Here is a 17,841-nt window from a genome sequence, read left to right as displayed (position 1 = left end):
CACACAAAACTATGTGTAACCATAAACGATTATATAGTCTTCTTCTTCTTCTTCTTCTTCTTCTTCTTCTTCTTCTTCTTCTTCTTCTTCTTCTTCTTCTCCCGCATTTTGCAGGGTTGCCATACTTACTGCTACATAATCCCCAGTCATCTCCGTTCATAGCATCATCTTCGTCCAGACCCAGTTCTTTGATACCGGCATTAAACGCTATCCACCCATCTAGTCTTAACACGTCCCTTTTTGCTCTTTCCCGTTAATTATATATCCAATACTTTCCTTCTCTCTCTCTCTCTCTCTCTATATATATATATATATATATATATATATATATATATATATATATATATATAGTCTCTTATCATGTCCAAACACTTTCAATATGTCTTCTCTCACCATTATGGATACATTCTTCACTTCAGTCAACCTCGGATTCTGTCATTTCTCACATTATCTTTTCTTGTCCAGCCAAGTGACCATCTCAACGTCCTCATTTCTGCCACCTCAACTTCTTTATCTTATTTCTTTGTCGTAGCTGCTGTCTCTAGTCCATACAACATTGCTGGTCTTACAACATATGATAAAATTTTCTCTTCAGTTTTCGGAAATTCGTTTTTCACGCATAACACCAGTCACCTTCCTCCAATAATTCCAGCCTTTCCGTATCCTCTTCTTAACCTCCATCTCATCGCCCCCATCTCCTTGAACATTGTTCCTAAGTATTTGAATTGGTTTGTCTCTGGCACATCCTCTTCTCCTATTTTTATTGGTGGTCCTGCTTTCTGTTATATAAACGTTTATATAGTCTGATTATTAAAATTTAGTGAGAACTACTCATACAAAGCCTGGCTAAAAACAACAAAGAGCTGAGTGACGTCAAATTCGTTATATCTATTAGTGGGCAGTGTCCGGCTATGAGTTGATGAGAGCTACACTCAACAGGGAACTGTGTGAAGCCGTAGCATCGTAAAGTTATAGCCTGACACTGACCAAAAAATGACGTCAAAATGCCAGTCTTTTGCCACAAAAGAAAACAAATCGTGAGTTGTATTCAATAGTTCAACCAATGAAATAACTTGTTTCCTTGAGCTCTACTAACGACAACTCACTCCACGCTACACAAACCTAAATAATGACGTCAAACTTCTAGTCCGAGACGAGAGAGCAGGCACTTATGTTGATAAGAACAGGATATGAAAAGAGTAGAAAAATGTCTGAAGACAATGATATGGAATGAAAAAGTTGAGACGATGACACAAAGCTTTGAATCTCTAAGGTTTTCTGGCATTTTTCTGCTCACTCTATTTCTAATCATTTTCTACACTCGACACCTCTTTACACAATAAATAATTTTATAAATTCGGGTACAGTAAAGTATTCGTGACATCGACTTAAGCATTACTAAGTACAATATCTTCTTAACGTGGTAAAAGCTCTTTAAAATGGGCCCCAAGCTAATAACAACACTTAATATATTGGACAAGACATGGCCCATAGTAACTTGGTAACTGGTTGTAAACTATCGGAACAATGGCGGACGCCCTTCTGAAATACTTCTCCGACGACCATAAAAGTGTATCCAGAGGAGAAAATCATTATAAATCTGATCATGTTTTGACTTTTATACATTTTGATCTGGAATTGGATGCCCCTGCCATTGCTTGAAATGGCACAGTACGTCTCATGAAAGGATGACTTTACTAATAAACCCGAGGACAATGAATTAAATCACGGTTATTTAATATCTGACATGAATAACTTCAGAAGACAGCTTGTGACGTCATAAGTCATGTCGGGAAGAATTCATCTAATTTCCGGCATTGATTTCGTATGTTTGGTTTCTCATTTTTATGCATGACGAGAGCCGACACCCACTTCCGGTCACCGACAGCCCAAAATTTGTAAACCAGTTAGCTGTCGTACTTTGGAAATACATTTATTTTTAGAATTTGGCCAGAAAACTTGTCCTTCCAATATCGATCGATTAAAATGACCCTCAATTTGGCAACAACAACAAAAATACCTCTCAAACCTGTGTCCTCGGGAAGTCTTCCTTCAGTTCCAGGTTTGAGAATTTTTCCAAGATGAGGGTAATTTGAATCAATCGATATTTGATGGACCAGTTTTATGGCCAAATTTTTAAATAAGATTTTCCAGAGAACGACAGTGAACTCGTGAAAAGAATTTTTTTAAACAAATAAAACAAACCTGAACATTAAAACTACGAATCAGTTATTCTCAGTTAGTCACAGTATTAGAAAATTATTATAAGCATATTACCCTTTCAACTTAGGGAGTAAATGAGTGCCTGAATGCGGGAGGTGACGGATGTTGTTGAGATATTTGAAATTGAAATATTCTCCTTTCTGTGTGTGATCTTATTTGAGCATTGTCACGTATGACCTCGGTGACCTCGGTAAATGAAAGGCTAGAACTGTTAATGAAGATGTATTAATAGTATGAATAATTATTTGGAACAAAATGGAATTATACTTCCACTTCATTCAGTGCAAGTTATCAGATAGGCGCCCTATTATAATATGCTGCCACTGACGCAGTATTCGTCACTGCCTTAGGCCCAGATAATATTATTATGGCAATTGAAACCTGTTTATAAAGATTATTTATTTATTTATTTATAATCCACACCTCTCACTCAACGTTAGCCGCTAGATAGTTCTTCGTGTCCTCCGCTCTGACATCTTGTGATTAAAATAGCTATGGTCATTACGCACGCACGCGCATTGATTGTGAATGCGTGCGGCTGTCGCGAGTGCGTGCTCTGCTCGTTGAACATGAGAGAGAGAGAGAGAGAGAGAGAGAGAGAGAGAGAGAGAGAGAGAGAGAGATGTCTTCAATCCCACCACACACATCCCACAACGTTGTCATTCAGATTTCTCTACACAAACATACACACAAGAGTATTGGATCTCTTTGATGTCACGGTGTTGGTGTTTACACCGGTCACGGTGTCTTTAACTCTAGCTTTTTGGGGTTTTTTAGAATGCTGATGCAATGTCTCATCGATAAAAGATAAATAAGAGTGAATTGTTTTCACGATATTCCCAGCGTCAAGTGGTGATAAATAAAATATTGTTTCAGAAAAGTGAGTGGAGCGATGTTGATAATAATAAGAAATGAAATGAGTAGTAAAGTGTGTGAGACAATAATAGGCTTCAACAGTCGTGACGTCACTTCCCTCGTAATGACGCGTAGTAACTTGGTAACTGGTTCTAAACTATCGGAACAATGGCGGACGCCCTTATGAAATATTTCTCCGACGAGCATAAAAGTGTATCCAGAGGAGAAAATCATAATAAATCTGATCATGTTTTGACTTTTATACATTCTGATCACATAAGATATGAAAAAGTTCTAGCCAGCCTGAAGAATTTAAATAAGTACAGATTCAGATGTTCTTTGTTTAGAACCAAGCTGCTCGTTGCTAGGCGGACGTGACATCAGACTATTGAATCTTATTGATGTTGTGCGTTTATCGAATTAAAAAAAAAACTTACAACATCCGCCAAACGAAAATAACGTACCATCACACAAAACTATGTGTCAACTTGAACGTTGAGTCTGATTGATAGAATTTAGTTCGATTTTATCATCAAAATGGCTCTTTTAAAGCAACGACAATGAGCTGAGTGACTTCAATTGTCTGATGCCACGTCCGCCCAGAAACGAGCAGCTTGGTTCTAAACAAAGAAAATCGGTACTTTTTATTCTTCATGCTGGCTAGAACTGTTTCACATGTCATGTGATCAGAATGTATAAAAGTCAAAAGAAAATCAGATTTATAATGGGTTTTTTTTTCCTCTGGATACACTTTTATGCTCGTCGGTGAAGTATTTCATAATGGTGTCCGCCATTGTTCCGATAGTTTAGAACCGGTTACTAAGTTACGATGCGTCATTACGAGGGAAGTGACGTCATGACTGTTGAAGCCCATTATATACATAGAAAGAAATTGACGTCACTCAGCTCATTGTTATTGTTTTTCGCCAGCCATTTTTATGAGTAGTTCTCGAGGACTGAATACCTCCCTTGTGTAATGGGCATGATCTATATTACATCTCCATGTGCTCGAAGTCATTGGTCACATTGCAAAGTGTGCTCCAAATGACCCACATTGTGAAAAGTGTTCACAATTTGAGAATTATCCAACGCTACAATTGGTAATTTTGCTCAGCATGGCTCGTGGATATGTTTACAACTTTCATAAACTAAGCAGCGTGTTTAGATGTATTGAGAAATGTCCAATCGTTGTACAGCAACAAATCATGTGGTTGATGACGAGGTTGGACGAAAATACGAATAAAGATCGCTCCCAATATATACATAGAACGAAATTGACGGCACTCAGCTCATTGTTAATGTTTTTAGCCAGCCATTTTTATGAGTAGTTCTCGGGAATTGAATACATACCTTGTGCAACTGATCTTCCAGTTTCAGAACATTTTCAAGTCTAACTATAATAAAGATCACCCATCCTCACTCTTTTACGTCCCGTAATCATAATAATATGCCTTACACCCTGCTACTGAAATAGTCAAGCCACCTTATGATTTGATATGTAACCTATTCATTATAAGTCCTCTGGTTAAATACACACTTCCAGTGACTTTGGAACCGGAAAAAGACATGATTAGAAAAATAGAGCATGGAGAAGTGCCAGATGAAAACATGGATTAAACAGTCATACCCTGTTTTTCTGACTTTTTATTCTGTTTCATATATGAAAACAGGGATTAAACCGTCATACCCTGTTTTTCTGACTTTTTATTCTATTTCATATGTGACCTCTCGTCTCAAAACGGTATTAAGTCGGAATGATACGATGTTGAAAATGGAATTTGTAGCCAGAAATATCATGCTAAATTTGAGTTTATATACTCTATAGAGTAGAAGGAATATCATATTTTATTTTTGTGAATACCAACGTTTCATTTTTTTTACCAGTTTAACAATAATTTGACTTTTTAGCATTTGGTCCATCCCGACATAATACCGTTTTGGGACGAAGGTCACATATATGAAAACAGGGAATAAAAAATCATACCCTATTTTTCTGACTTTTTATTCTGTTTCATAGAGCACTTCTCCATACCCTATTCTTCTCATAATTATTGATACAAGTGTCCGCTCCACACATTTTCTGAAATTAAAAGACATTACGTAGTATTTCAAAATTTTGCAAGAAGACTCGCGAGGTCCCAGGTTTTAAAGGCTTTGCCCAAAGGAGGGTCAATTAAATCGATCAATATTTGAAGGACGAGTTTGTCTGGCCAAATTTTTATCTACGTCTTTCCAGAGTACGGCAGTTAACTGATTAATAGAACTCACAACCATGCCGTCCGGAAATATAATGGACCAACACAGAAAACTATGTGTAAGCTTGAACGTTTTTAGTCTGGTTAATACAGTTCAGTGATAATTACTCATGATACATTATTCATTAAATTCAAATATGTGACTCATCGTTTCAAAACGGTTTTATGTTTGGGTGACTTAAGATGCTTAACATCGAATTTATGGCTGAAACTATCAGTCTCGGGTTGAGTTTAAATGTTTTATTGAGTAAAGCGGATGTTGTATTTTTGAACGGCAAAATCAAAATTTCATATTTTAAAATCAATTTGGCTTTAATGTGACATTTGAGCATATATCATCCCGATATATTACCGTTTTGAGACGATGTCTCACATATATATTATTTTGGTATGTTTTTTTATAGGGGCTCATCGGTACTGTCTTTGCATCGTACCCGAAAGGTACCGAGTTCGATCACCCTCCGCTGCGCTGTGTCGCCTTGAGCAAATCACCCCGCCCTAGCTCAATTTGCGGCGCTGCATTGCGGCTGACGCCTGGGTTATTCCAGTGTTTCCCTTGAAATAGACCCTAGAGACAATTTCCCCTATGGGATGGATAAAATGCTTTTTTTTAATTGATGGTGCTCTTTTATAAAAATAATTGAATCATTATTATCTACTACTCGGATTATTTTTAACTTTAAATTCAAAATTTGACATGTGGTTATAGACTTCCTTGACTTAATAAAAAAAAACTTGAGCTTTCATATAGAGCAATATCCAATAACCGTGCTCAAAGCGCTTTACAAAGGGTCCCTGGCCAACAGCAACACATAACATGTAGGACGAGACATGATGCCTGTCAGGCGATATTACAAACTTTAGGGACAGAGACAAAGCTGTTAACAGTCAGGTACTCATTTTACACCTGAGTACGGTGAGAGAATGTGATTAAAGAGCCTTCTCCAAGAACTCGATATGCCCGAGCGACGCTCGAACCCAGGACCTTCCGATTCGAAAGTGAGTGTCATACCACAAGACCACATAGCCGACTTATGCATTTACTCAACCATACATGGATACACTGAACAAAAGAAATGAAATCACATCCGTACGTCGACACAGAAATAAACACATTCTTTGCAATTACAAACCACCATGAAGATAATTTCAACGCCGAAACATCACAGGAAGTAGGAAACAACACACGATTATAAATAATAGTGACAACAAGAACCATTTCACTTCCCGTAAATTGCCCAAAGCAAAAAAATATTTTATTATATTATATTAATATAGATAGAGAGATAGATAGATAGATAGATAGATAGATAGATAGATAGATAGATAGATAGATAGATAGATAGATAGATAGATAGATAGATGGATGGATGGATGGATAGATAGATAGATGGATGGATAGATAGATGGATAGATAGATAGATAGATAGATAGTTAGATAGATAGATAGATAGATAGATAGATAGATAGATAGATAGATAGATAGATAGATAGATAGATTGTTAGATAGATAGATAGATAGATAGATAGATAGATAGATAGATAGATAGATAGATAGACAGATAGATAGATAGATGTATGGATGGATAGATGGATGGATGGATAGATAGATAGATAGATAGATAGATAGATAGATAGATAGATAGATAGATAGATAGATAGATAGACATATAGACAGATAGATAGATAAATAGGTAGATAGATAGATTGATTGATTGATTGATTGATTGATTGATTGATTGATTGATTGATGAATTAACTGATGGATGGAGAAGCAAAGAGGGGATGAAATAGGGGCGTATATTATAGAGAAGCAAGATAAGCAGACAAAAACAGAGAATCAACCTTAATATATCTCAATAGTGAAGTAATTTACAACACCCCTTGGAAATCTAAAATTTCCTCCCTTTGATGATTCGAATCGCCTCCCTTTGCCCTTTGTCCTTGGAGACCTCAAAATATCTCCCATTTTTCTCACGTAGTCACTCACGCTAAGTGATAACTCCCAATAGTCTTATAACCTTGGTAAAGGCAAATACTACAGCAGCAGTTAATTGGACATTGATCGTACAACAGATCAGATTTACATACTATAATTACATCGACACCAAAACGTTTTTGTACGATTCCAAGATAATATTTTAGCCTTGGAACAGACATCATAACTGATGTTATGTCGAGGTTTATCAAAAGGTGAAATTGAAAAGGCAGCTTTCATGAAATGCAATATCCACTATACAGTTTACCGGGGTCTTTATAAATATTGTACTATGCCTGTTGGGCGCTGTTTGAATTGTTTTTAACTATGACAAAGACAGCGCATTCATCTCTCCATCTGAGTATGTTGAGACAATGTGAAAGGAAAAGATTCGCCGTCCAAAGTAGGACTCGACTTAGGGCCCTGGAAGTTATAAGCTAAGTTTTAAGGAACTGAGAAATGTCATGGTTTTTGGCCAATGACCTAAAATTAACTCTTGAACGTGAACTTGTATTAGTAGTAGTAGTAGTAGTAGTAGTAGTAGTAGTAGTAGTAGTAGTAGTAGTAGTAGTAGTAGTAGTAGTAGTAGTAGTATAGTAGTAGTAGTAGTAGTAGTATTAGTAGTAGTATAGTAGGGGTAGTAGTAGTAGTAGTAGTAGTAGTAGTAGTAGTAGTAGTAGTAGTAGTAGTAGTAGTAGTAGTAGTAGTAGCAGTTGTTGTTGTTGTTGTAAGCCTCGCAGTCCGAATGACGCTTGCTGAGAATTGTGTGTTTCAGTCATGGTCGATGAGTATAATATCTACTCTCTCCATCGGTGTTGTTAATTGTTTCCATTGGTCACGGTCCCGGGCCAGACTTTTGATGCTGTCAAGATCTTGTGACTTTAGTACGAAGGGCACTGCAGTATTTCTTAGTTCTTCAGGGATTAATTCGGATACATCTGAATCCAAAAATGTCTGATGTGTAGAGGATTTTGCGAAGACATTTACTGACAATATGTGGCCCTCCGTCTCAAAAGAGTATTATGTCTGGATGATTCAGAACCCAAAGAGTAAATTTAGAGATATAATGATGAGAAATTGGACCTTAGAAGTTTTTTCAAGCAAGAAATATTATCTATACTCCACCATGGCGTAGAGAAAGTAAACCCAAGTTTTATATTTGTGACTATGAATTCAATTTCCCTAACCGAGTGAATCCCGACGTAATACCGATTTGAGACGGTGGGTCACATATATTCTATATTATAGAAGATTAATTATTCATCGAACTACGGGAATAATGATTGTTGGACCATAAACCCCCATGTGCTTCTCATTATTGCATACTGAAATCGATATAACAGAAATCGTATAGCAATATCGTATCGAATAAAGTATTAATCTCACGGATCGTCTATTTCACACAGCTGGCACAAGCACGGTGACTGGTCAAGTGAATGATTCCTGTTTCAGAGTAAATTATATAAACTAATGACAGATTGTTTTGGTTAGATTTGGTGGGTTTTATAACTGATGTGATGACAAAGACATTGTTTTACGTGTATATCGATTCGATACCGATATCCTAGGAAAGGACACCAAATGATAAAATCGATTGGACCTGGATACAAAACAGGAGGTGAGTAGATTGAATTATTTAATTATTCGTGTGTGTCCATTTTCCATCGACAGCTGCTCTCCGTACTATCATTTATAAATGTTACACATCGTCTCAGAACTAATGCAAAAAAGACCCCCAACAAATCTTGAACATTTATATAGGGCAATAGTGGATATTGCACCATAAAAGCTCAAGTTTGTTTGTTTTTGTTTTTTTTTTGTTTTTTGTTTTGTTTTTTTTTTGTTGTTTTTTTTTTGTATTTTTGTTTGTTTTTTTTTTTCATTGGGGGGGGGGGTGTCTTTTTTAAGGTACATTGTTCATCCGGAGATGATACCGCTTTGAGATGGTGGGTCACATATGTTAGGCTTCAGACGGTATAGATAGATCGAAGCTGACGTCACTCAGGTCTTTGTTATTGCTTTTTGTCATCCGCGTTTGTAAGTAATTCTCACTAAACTGTATTAACCAGACTATAAATGTTCACGGTTACACATAGTTTTGTGTGTTGGTCCGTAATACTTCCGGATGGCAATGTTGTGAGCTTCTTAGCCAAGCGCATACTATCTATAGATAGAATGAAGTTGACGTCACTCAGGTCTTTGTTATAGCCTTTTACCATCCGCGTTTATGAGTAATTCTCACTAAATTTTATGAACCAAACTATAGATAGTGTGCGCTTGCCTTAGCGAGTGTGATACCACAAGACCAGATAATCGCACAATGACCCTAAACTCGTTCATAATGGTTAAACGTGAGACTTCTTTGAAGACACACACACACATAAATACTTCATAATGTTCTTAATTAAAGAATTTTAGAGACCATTTAATGATATGCATTTAAGTTAAACAATCACCTGTTCTGCCCGCCAGATCAGTAAAAGGGGCAAGTTTCACATTCTATCATGAAGTAATGAAGGATTTTACATCCTGAAGTGCAGCTATAAATGTGGTCAAGTGGTATTTCACTCGCCTTCGGATCGGAAGGCCCTGGGTTCGGCCACCGCTTGAGCGGCCCATAGTTGAGTCCTGGGAAAAGGCTCTTTACTCACATTATCTCACCTTACTCAGGTGTAAAATGACTACTTGGCCGTTAACAGCTTTGTTTCTGTTGAAAGAAATGTACTATCGCCTAATTGTCATCATGTCTCGTTCTACTTGTTCAGTGTTGCTGTTGGCCATGGACGCTTTGTAAAGCGCTTTGCACACGTTTAGTGGATTTCGCCCTATATAAAAAGCTGGTTTTGTTATTATGTGCTAAAATCATGATTCATCCCGGAATCACATGATGATTCCAGTTGTTTGATAATATACGGAGCCATCGTTAACTTATAGCCTGACACTGACCAAAAAATGACGTCAATAAATGACAAGTCTTTTGCCACAAAAGAAAACAAATCGTAAGTTGTATAGATAGTTCGAAGATGACGTCACTCACGTATTTGTTATTGTTTTTTGCCATCCGCGTTTATGAGTAATGCTCACTGAACTGTATTTACCCGACTATAAACGTTCATGGATACACAGAATTTTGTGTGTTGGTTCGTTATACTTCCGGATGGCAATGTTATGAGCTTCTTAGCCAAGCGCATACTATCTATTCAATAGTTCAACCAATGAAATAACTTGTTTCCATGAGCTCTACTTACGACAACTCACTAAGCTGCACTAACCTATAGAATGACGTCAAACTATACGTCCTATAGATAGAATGCGCTTGGCCAAGGAGTTCACAACATTGCCATCCGGAAGTATAACGGACCAACACACAAACTCTGTGTAACCATGAACTTTTATAGTCTTGTTAATACAGTTTAGTGAGAACAACTCACAAACGCGGATGGCAAAAACAATAACAAAGGCATGAGTGACGTCATCTGCATACTATCTATATGGTTCTAGTGCCAGATAGTATCACTCACTCACTCAATTCCATTGCCGGATGGTCGCGTAGTCATCGTTATGTTATAGCCTGACACTGAAATCCAAAAGGACTGGCATTTTGACGTCATTAATTGTTTTTTGCACCGCCTAGTCGTGAGGTGTCGTTAGTAGAGCTTATGGAAACAAGTCATTTCATTAGTTGTAGAACTATTTAATTCAACTCACGATTTGTTTTCTTTTGTGGCAAAAAACTGACATTGACGTAATTTTTTTGTCAGTGTCAGGCCGTAACTTTACGACGGCCTTTATGGAGGACTGTAACTTCTGCTTCAAGCAGGTCCCCCCCCCCCCCCCCCCCCCGATGGGCGGGGGTGGGGGGGGGGTGACTTGCGTGAAGCAGAAGTTACAGTCTTCCTCCATACCTGCCTGTTGCTAGCCCTATGTAGCGGCTCTGGAACCGACATCTCTGTCCATTCTTTTATATTGTCCAGCCACATCTTCCTTTGGCGCCCTCTTCTGCGCTGGCCTTCGACTGTGCCCTGTAGGACTGTCCTGCCCAGATAGTATGCGCTTTGCTAAGATGCTCACAACATTGCCATCCGAAAGTATAACGGGCCAACAGACAAAACTATGTGTAACCATGAACGTTTATAGTCTGGTTAATACAGTTAAGTGAGAATTACTCATAACCGTGGATGGCCAAAAAAAAAACAATAACAAAGACCTGAGTGACGTCAACTTCATTCTATCTATAAGATAACATGGCTCCGCTCAAAATCACTTGCGGTGAATTGTGCGGTTGTCAGCCTACCGTTTGCTTGGTTGATTCCTTTCGTAATATTATTCAACTTGTCCCTGTTATGTGCCAACGTTTTGAGAGCTAGTCGATCATGTTCCATCGTTAGTTTTGATGGAATAGTTGTTTGAGAAATTATTTTTTCGTTAATATCTATGTATGTACCACATGTATCATCAAATACATAACATGATATATATGTATATTTCTTAGATATCTATTTTGAGGTGATTTTTTAATTATATTTTGATTGGCGCCGTTTACATGTGGGAATTGATCGTATGTTCGATTAACAAAACATTAAAAACATAAAATAGACAACAATTGAAAATACTGTCGCGCACTGAAAAATAACACTTCTTTTTTTTTTGGCCGAAAAACAAGTGATTTATATAATGATAGAATGAGATTATAATCCCCCCCCCCCCCACCTCCACCCCGCTTACTAAAATTTTATGAACCTACAATTTTTTTTTAAAGTCTGGTGTCAAAGAACTTTTGGTTATTACCAAGTCATTTTAGTTAATCAATTGAAGTATCATTTCCTGGCTATTATGGCGACAATTTGATACGCTAATGTGCTTACTTACACACAGTAATATGTTTGAAATCAGGCATTGGGATAAGATTTTTTTAAAATCTGGAAGTGTGTGGATAAAATAATGTTAGACAAAGCAGAAAGAATAATATAAGGAAAAAAATATTTAAAGATCAAAATAAAATCAGCCCATTTTCGATGGCAATCAATTCTTATACATTGTCGAAACAGGCTTCTATTTTGGGGTGATTTTATTTTCTTGTATTATTGTGCTCTGTTTTGACTGGCGCCGTTTCATTCATACCCTTTTCATAGGGGAATTGTCGTGTGTTAGGTTGGTAACAACAGCAACAATAGAGAATACTTTGATACGCTTAAAAATAATACTTTTTTTCCTTTTGGTCTGAAAATTATTACATCAAATAATGATAGATAGAGATTACATCCTTTCACCCCCACCCCCTTCCTTCCAATTTGTCAAACATTTATGAACCTAAGATTTTTTTTAAAGTCTGGTGTAAAAGAACTTTTTGGTTTGTACTAAGTCATTTTATTTGATCAATATATGAAGTATCTTTTTTCCTGGCTAATTCTTTAAACGGTCGTTTTGTCAAGATATAGTGTAGTTGATTTGGATAGTTGACAATACTCGAATATGAAACAATAGCCTCTATGATGACAGAATCTAGGACAATAGACTGTACACTCCAGACATCGTGCTTCTTTGGTCTGTAGATCCACATGGTCAATACATATTATTGATTATAGAAAATTACAATTGCGAATACATTGAAAAAGTACTATCTATAGAAGTTGATGAATATTTTGAATGTTTTATTATGTACTCTTTCTATACAAAAGTAGAGCACTATTATTTCATGGGTAATGTATATATATATATATATATATATATATTTATATATATATATATATATATATATATATATATATGTATATATATATATATATATATATATATATATATATATATATATATATATATATATATAGTTCGAAGTTGACGTCACTCAGGTCTTTGTTATGGTTACAGAAAGTTTTGTGTGTCGGTCCGTTATACTTCCGGATGGCAATGTTGTGAACTCCTTAGCCAAGCGTATACTATCTATAGATAAAAGTATAAAAGTATATGTTTATGAGTGTGTGTGTGTGGTTTGTCAATCTGGTGTTATTTGAGAATGAAACAGATAAACAGACTTTAAAGTCAAAATAATGAAACTTAGGAATTTTTAGTTGTTTGAAGTTAATGAAACAAAAAAAAATCATTTAAGTTTCATACTCTCACTCACTCAATCCTCTCCGGGCCTGCTGGCACTGGAGGCGATGCAAGGGATCTCCACCTGGTCCTGTCAACAGCTATTCTTGGGGCCATCTCGAGCGACATACCGCTCTGCTTTAGGTCCCTCTGAAGAATAAAGTTTCATACGTTAATATAATAATATATTATCGGGAGTACCTCAAGGAACATTAATGACCTGCATAACTACTTACTTTATAAGTTGAGTTTAAGATTGAATTCTAAATATCATGTTTATCCAGAAAGAGTACCGTTTTGAGACTATGGATAACATATGGACAGGACGAAGTTGACATCACTGATGGCTTTGTTATTGTTTTTGCCACCCATGCTTGTGAGTAATACTCTTCAACAGTCGTAACGTCACTTCCTTCCTAATGACGCATGGTAACGTAGTAACACTGGCTCTAAACTATCGGAACAATGGCGGACGCCCGTATGAAATATTTCTCCGACGAGCATTAAAGCGTATCCAGAGGAAAAAAAACAACATTAATTTGATCATGTTTTGACTTTTACACATTCTGATCACAAGGCATATGAAAAGTTCTAGCCAGCATGAAGAACAAAAAGTAATGATGTTCTTTGTTTAGAACCAAGATGGCCGCCGTTGCCGGGGGGCGTGACATCAGACTACTGAATCCAATTCTCACTAAACTGTATTAACCAGGCTATAGATAGTGTGCGCTTGGCTAAGAAGCTCACAACATTGCCATCCGGAAGTATAACGGACCAACACACAAAACAAGGTGTAACCATGAACGTTTACAGTCCGGTTAATACAGTTTAGTGAGAATTACTCATAAACACGGATGGCAAAAAGCAATAACAAAGACCTGAGTGAAGTCAACTTCATACAATCTATACCGTTTTGAGATTGTGGATAACATATCGATAGAACGAAGTTGACGTCACTCGTGCCTTTGTTTGTTTTTGTTTTTTTTTTTGTTTTTTTTTTTTTGTTTTTTTTTGTTTTTTTTTTTTGTTTTTTTTTTTGCCACACATGCTTGTGAGTAATTCTCACGAAACTGTATTAACCAAGCTATAAACGTTTAAGGTTACGCATAGATGTATGTGTTGGTCCGTTATTTTTCCGGATGGCAATGTTGTGAGCTTCTTACCCAAGCGCATATTATCTATTATTGTCCCATTGATTGATTTCATACTCCTGGTACACAATTGACCAGTAGATTTTTGACACGCGTGATTTGTGAGATACCCTCAAATCCACTCGGACTAATATTATAGCTACTAGCCGGCTGTTTATTGCGTGAATGCATTATCGACCAAATTCAGTCCCTCAGTTTGAGGACAAAGAAAAATTATAATGACAGTTTAGTGAGACGTGGATGACAAAAACAATAACAAAGACTTGGGTGACGTCAACTTCGATCTATCTATAGATAGTATGCGCTTGGCTAAGAAGCTCAGAACATTGCCATCCGGAAGTATAACCGACCAACACAAAACTGAGTGTAACCTTAACCGTTTAAAATCTGGTTAATGCGGTATAGTGAGAATTACTCATAAACGCGGATGACAAAAAAAAAAAAAAAAAAAAAAAACAATAACAAAGACCCAAGTGACGTCAACTTCGTTCTATCTATTGATTGATTTCAGACTCCTGGTACATTATGCTGCCACATCGACGGAATAATAATAATTATTCTATTTCTAGAAAAAATTATCAATCCATTACGATCTATCTATGGAGAGAATGTGGTCGATGCCCTGACCTTTCTTTCTTTTCTGTATTTGGTGTTGTTCTTTTTGGTATTTGTTAGTTTTTGTTTGCTGGTGGAGTGGTTTAGTCTGAGTTTTTTTCGTGTGTGTATGTCGTTTTTTTTGTGTGTCGTTGGTTCTATTATTATTATTATTACTTTTATCATTATTATTATTATTATTATTATTATTATTATTATTATTATTATTATTATTATTATTATTATTATTATCATTATTATTATTATTATTACTATTATTTATTATATCATTATTATTATTATTATTATTATTATTATTATTATTATTATTATTATTATTATTATTATTATTATTATTATCATATTGATAATAATAATGATAATAAGTAGAATATGTAGAATTAAGCAGGTCCTCGAGAAGCAATACATCACAAGATATTATCAAAGTTTTCCTTCGTACCCGGAAGGTACCGAGTTCGATCACTCGCCACTGCGCTGTGTGGCCTTGAGCAAGTCACCTTGCCCGCATAGCACAGGGATTTACAATAAATCAAATGAGATTAAAATGAAAAATATCGACGGGCCAGGTGATGCAAATGGATTATGTCCATGGCCGCCTATAGTATACTATAGATAGATCGCAATTGGATTCAATCGTCTGATGTCACGTCGCCCAGCAACGGCGGCCATCGTGGTTCTAAACAAAGAAAATCTGTACTTTTTATTCTTCATGCTGGCTAGAACTTTTCATATGTCTTGTGATCAGAATGTGTAAAAGTCAAAACATGATCAGATTTATAATGTTTTTTTCCCCTCTGGATACGCTTTTATGCTCGTCGGAGAAATATTTCATAAGAGTGTCCGCCATTGTTTCGATAGTTTAGAGCCAGTTACTAAGTTACCATGCGTCATTACGAGGGCAGTGACGTTACTACTGTTGAAGCGTATTGACGTCACTCATGTCTTTGTCATTGGGTTTTTTGTTGTTTTTTTTGCCATCCGCGTTTATGAGTAATTCTCACTAAACTGTATTACCTAACCAGACTAAACACGTTCAATGTTACACATAGTTTTGTCTGTTGGTCCGTTATACATCCAGATGGTAATGTTTTGAGCTCCTTAGCCAAGCGTATAGATAGTGTGCGCTTGGCCAAGGAGTTCACAACATTGCCATCCGGAAGTATAACGGACCAACACACAAACTATGTGTAACCATGAACTTTTATAGTCTGGTTAATACAGTTTAGTGAGAACAACTCACAAACGCGGATGGCAAAAACAATAACAAAGGCCTGAGTGACGTCATCTGCATACTATCTATACTATCTAAAGACGGCCATGATAATACCTTAATATGATATTATTCAGATTTTGACCTTTATTGAAATTTTCAGACCGAAGTCTTGTCCGACCTTAGGACGGTTTTCTCCGAAGGTATGAAATAGTCAATATTGGTTAAAAACTGTATTATAATGCCCCAGTTGTACAGTTTCCTACAAATTCATCTTTAAAATTAGTACATATTAAAACATCTGAAGATAAAAAAGAATTGATTACAGAAGACGAGATTAGAAGTAGACGGCTAGATATTAGTTTAACTCACTCAATCCTAGATATTTTTGCTACTTTTCAAAATTGGAGAAAAAAAACATGTATTAAAATGAGAATATGCAATATATTTTTATTCAACTACCATGAACATGTAGACATTGAGATCATTATTAGCTTTGATATTACGCCTATAATTTGTCTCAGAAAAATGTAATAAATAGGCATGGGGTAAAAGTAATAGTAACCCCGAGCATACTACGGTTATAGTCGGCGTTAGGGTTGAGTGAGTTAATTTAAAGTGTAAACAACAAAAAACATCACATTGTTGCGTATGACCTTTACCTTCGGTATGCATGACTCCCCTTTGTATGTTTTATTTAAATGACGTAACAAGTTGTGGTCACACAATTCAATACAAGTTCAGTACGGTGCAGAGATGGAAAAAAACATTTTAATCCTCTCCTTACCAACTTCTATATAGGAAAATCGTCACATTCGTTACGATACAACCAACATTTTTTCTTATTCAAATTTCGTTTGTACATCATAAAATTTAAAGAAAATGAGCAGTTTTTTGTAGAGCATGTTTTGCTAAAGAAATTATTTATCGCAAGCACTTACTGCTATTGTGCTTGAGCGTTAAAAACTTTTTTTTTTGTGTTAGTTGAGTGCGAGGTTTTGAGGAAAATCCTAAAAATGGCTTGTAATGAGAGAGTTAAAAAGGTGGAGGTCAGAAGTCATTCATTTTTCGTTAAATGGTGATTGAGCTTTATATAATTGAGCTTTATATAGCGCAATATCCACTAATAAATGTGCTCAAAGCGCTTTACAAGGGGTACCTGGTCAACAGCAACATTTAACATGTGTACGACGAGACATGACGCCTTTTCGGCGATATTACAAATTTTCGGACAAATACAACGCTGTTTTACACCTGAGTACGGAGAGAGAATGTGAGCAAAGAGCCTTTTCCAAGGACTCAACTATGCGCCGAGCGCGAGGCTCGAACCCAGGACCTTCCGATCCGAAAGCGATTGTCATACCACTAGACCACATAGCCGCACATAAATGATGCTGACCTTGACCTTCGATTTATAGTGTTTAAGCCAAGAAGCTAACACGATTACGTCACGAGCGGTCATGA

The 17,841-nt window shown here is 36.4% G+C and overlaps 1 protein-coding gene across 1 annotated transcript in view; it reads left to right on the top strand.

The window, feature by feature from the left end:
- Positions 1-2,881: 2,881 nt before the first annotated feature.
- Positions 2,882-17,841, top strand: part of LOC144957844 (green-sensitive opsin-4-like) — a 260,802-nt gene continuing 245,842 nt past the window's right edge. The window contains exons 1-2 of the mRNA XM_078889315.1: positions 2,882-3,103; positions 8,560-8,929. The gene's annotated coding sequence lies outside the window, so the exon portion shown is untranslated. The remainder of the gene's footprint in view (positions 3,104-8,559; positions 8,930-17,841) is intronic.

The sequence above is a fragment of the Berghia stephanieae genome, chromosome 12, assembly GCF_034508935.2.
Source record: "Berghia stephanieae isolate SIO BIC M18660-M18661 chromosome 12, UCSD_Bste_1.3, whole genome shotgun sequence".
NCBI lineage: Eukaryota > Metazoa > Mollusca > Gastropoda > Nudibranchia > Aeolidiidae > Berghia > Berghia stephanieae.
Note: the sequence above shows the minus strand (reverse complement) of the source record. Positions and strands in the feature narration are given on the sequence as shown.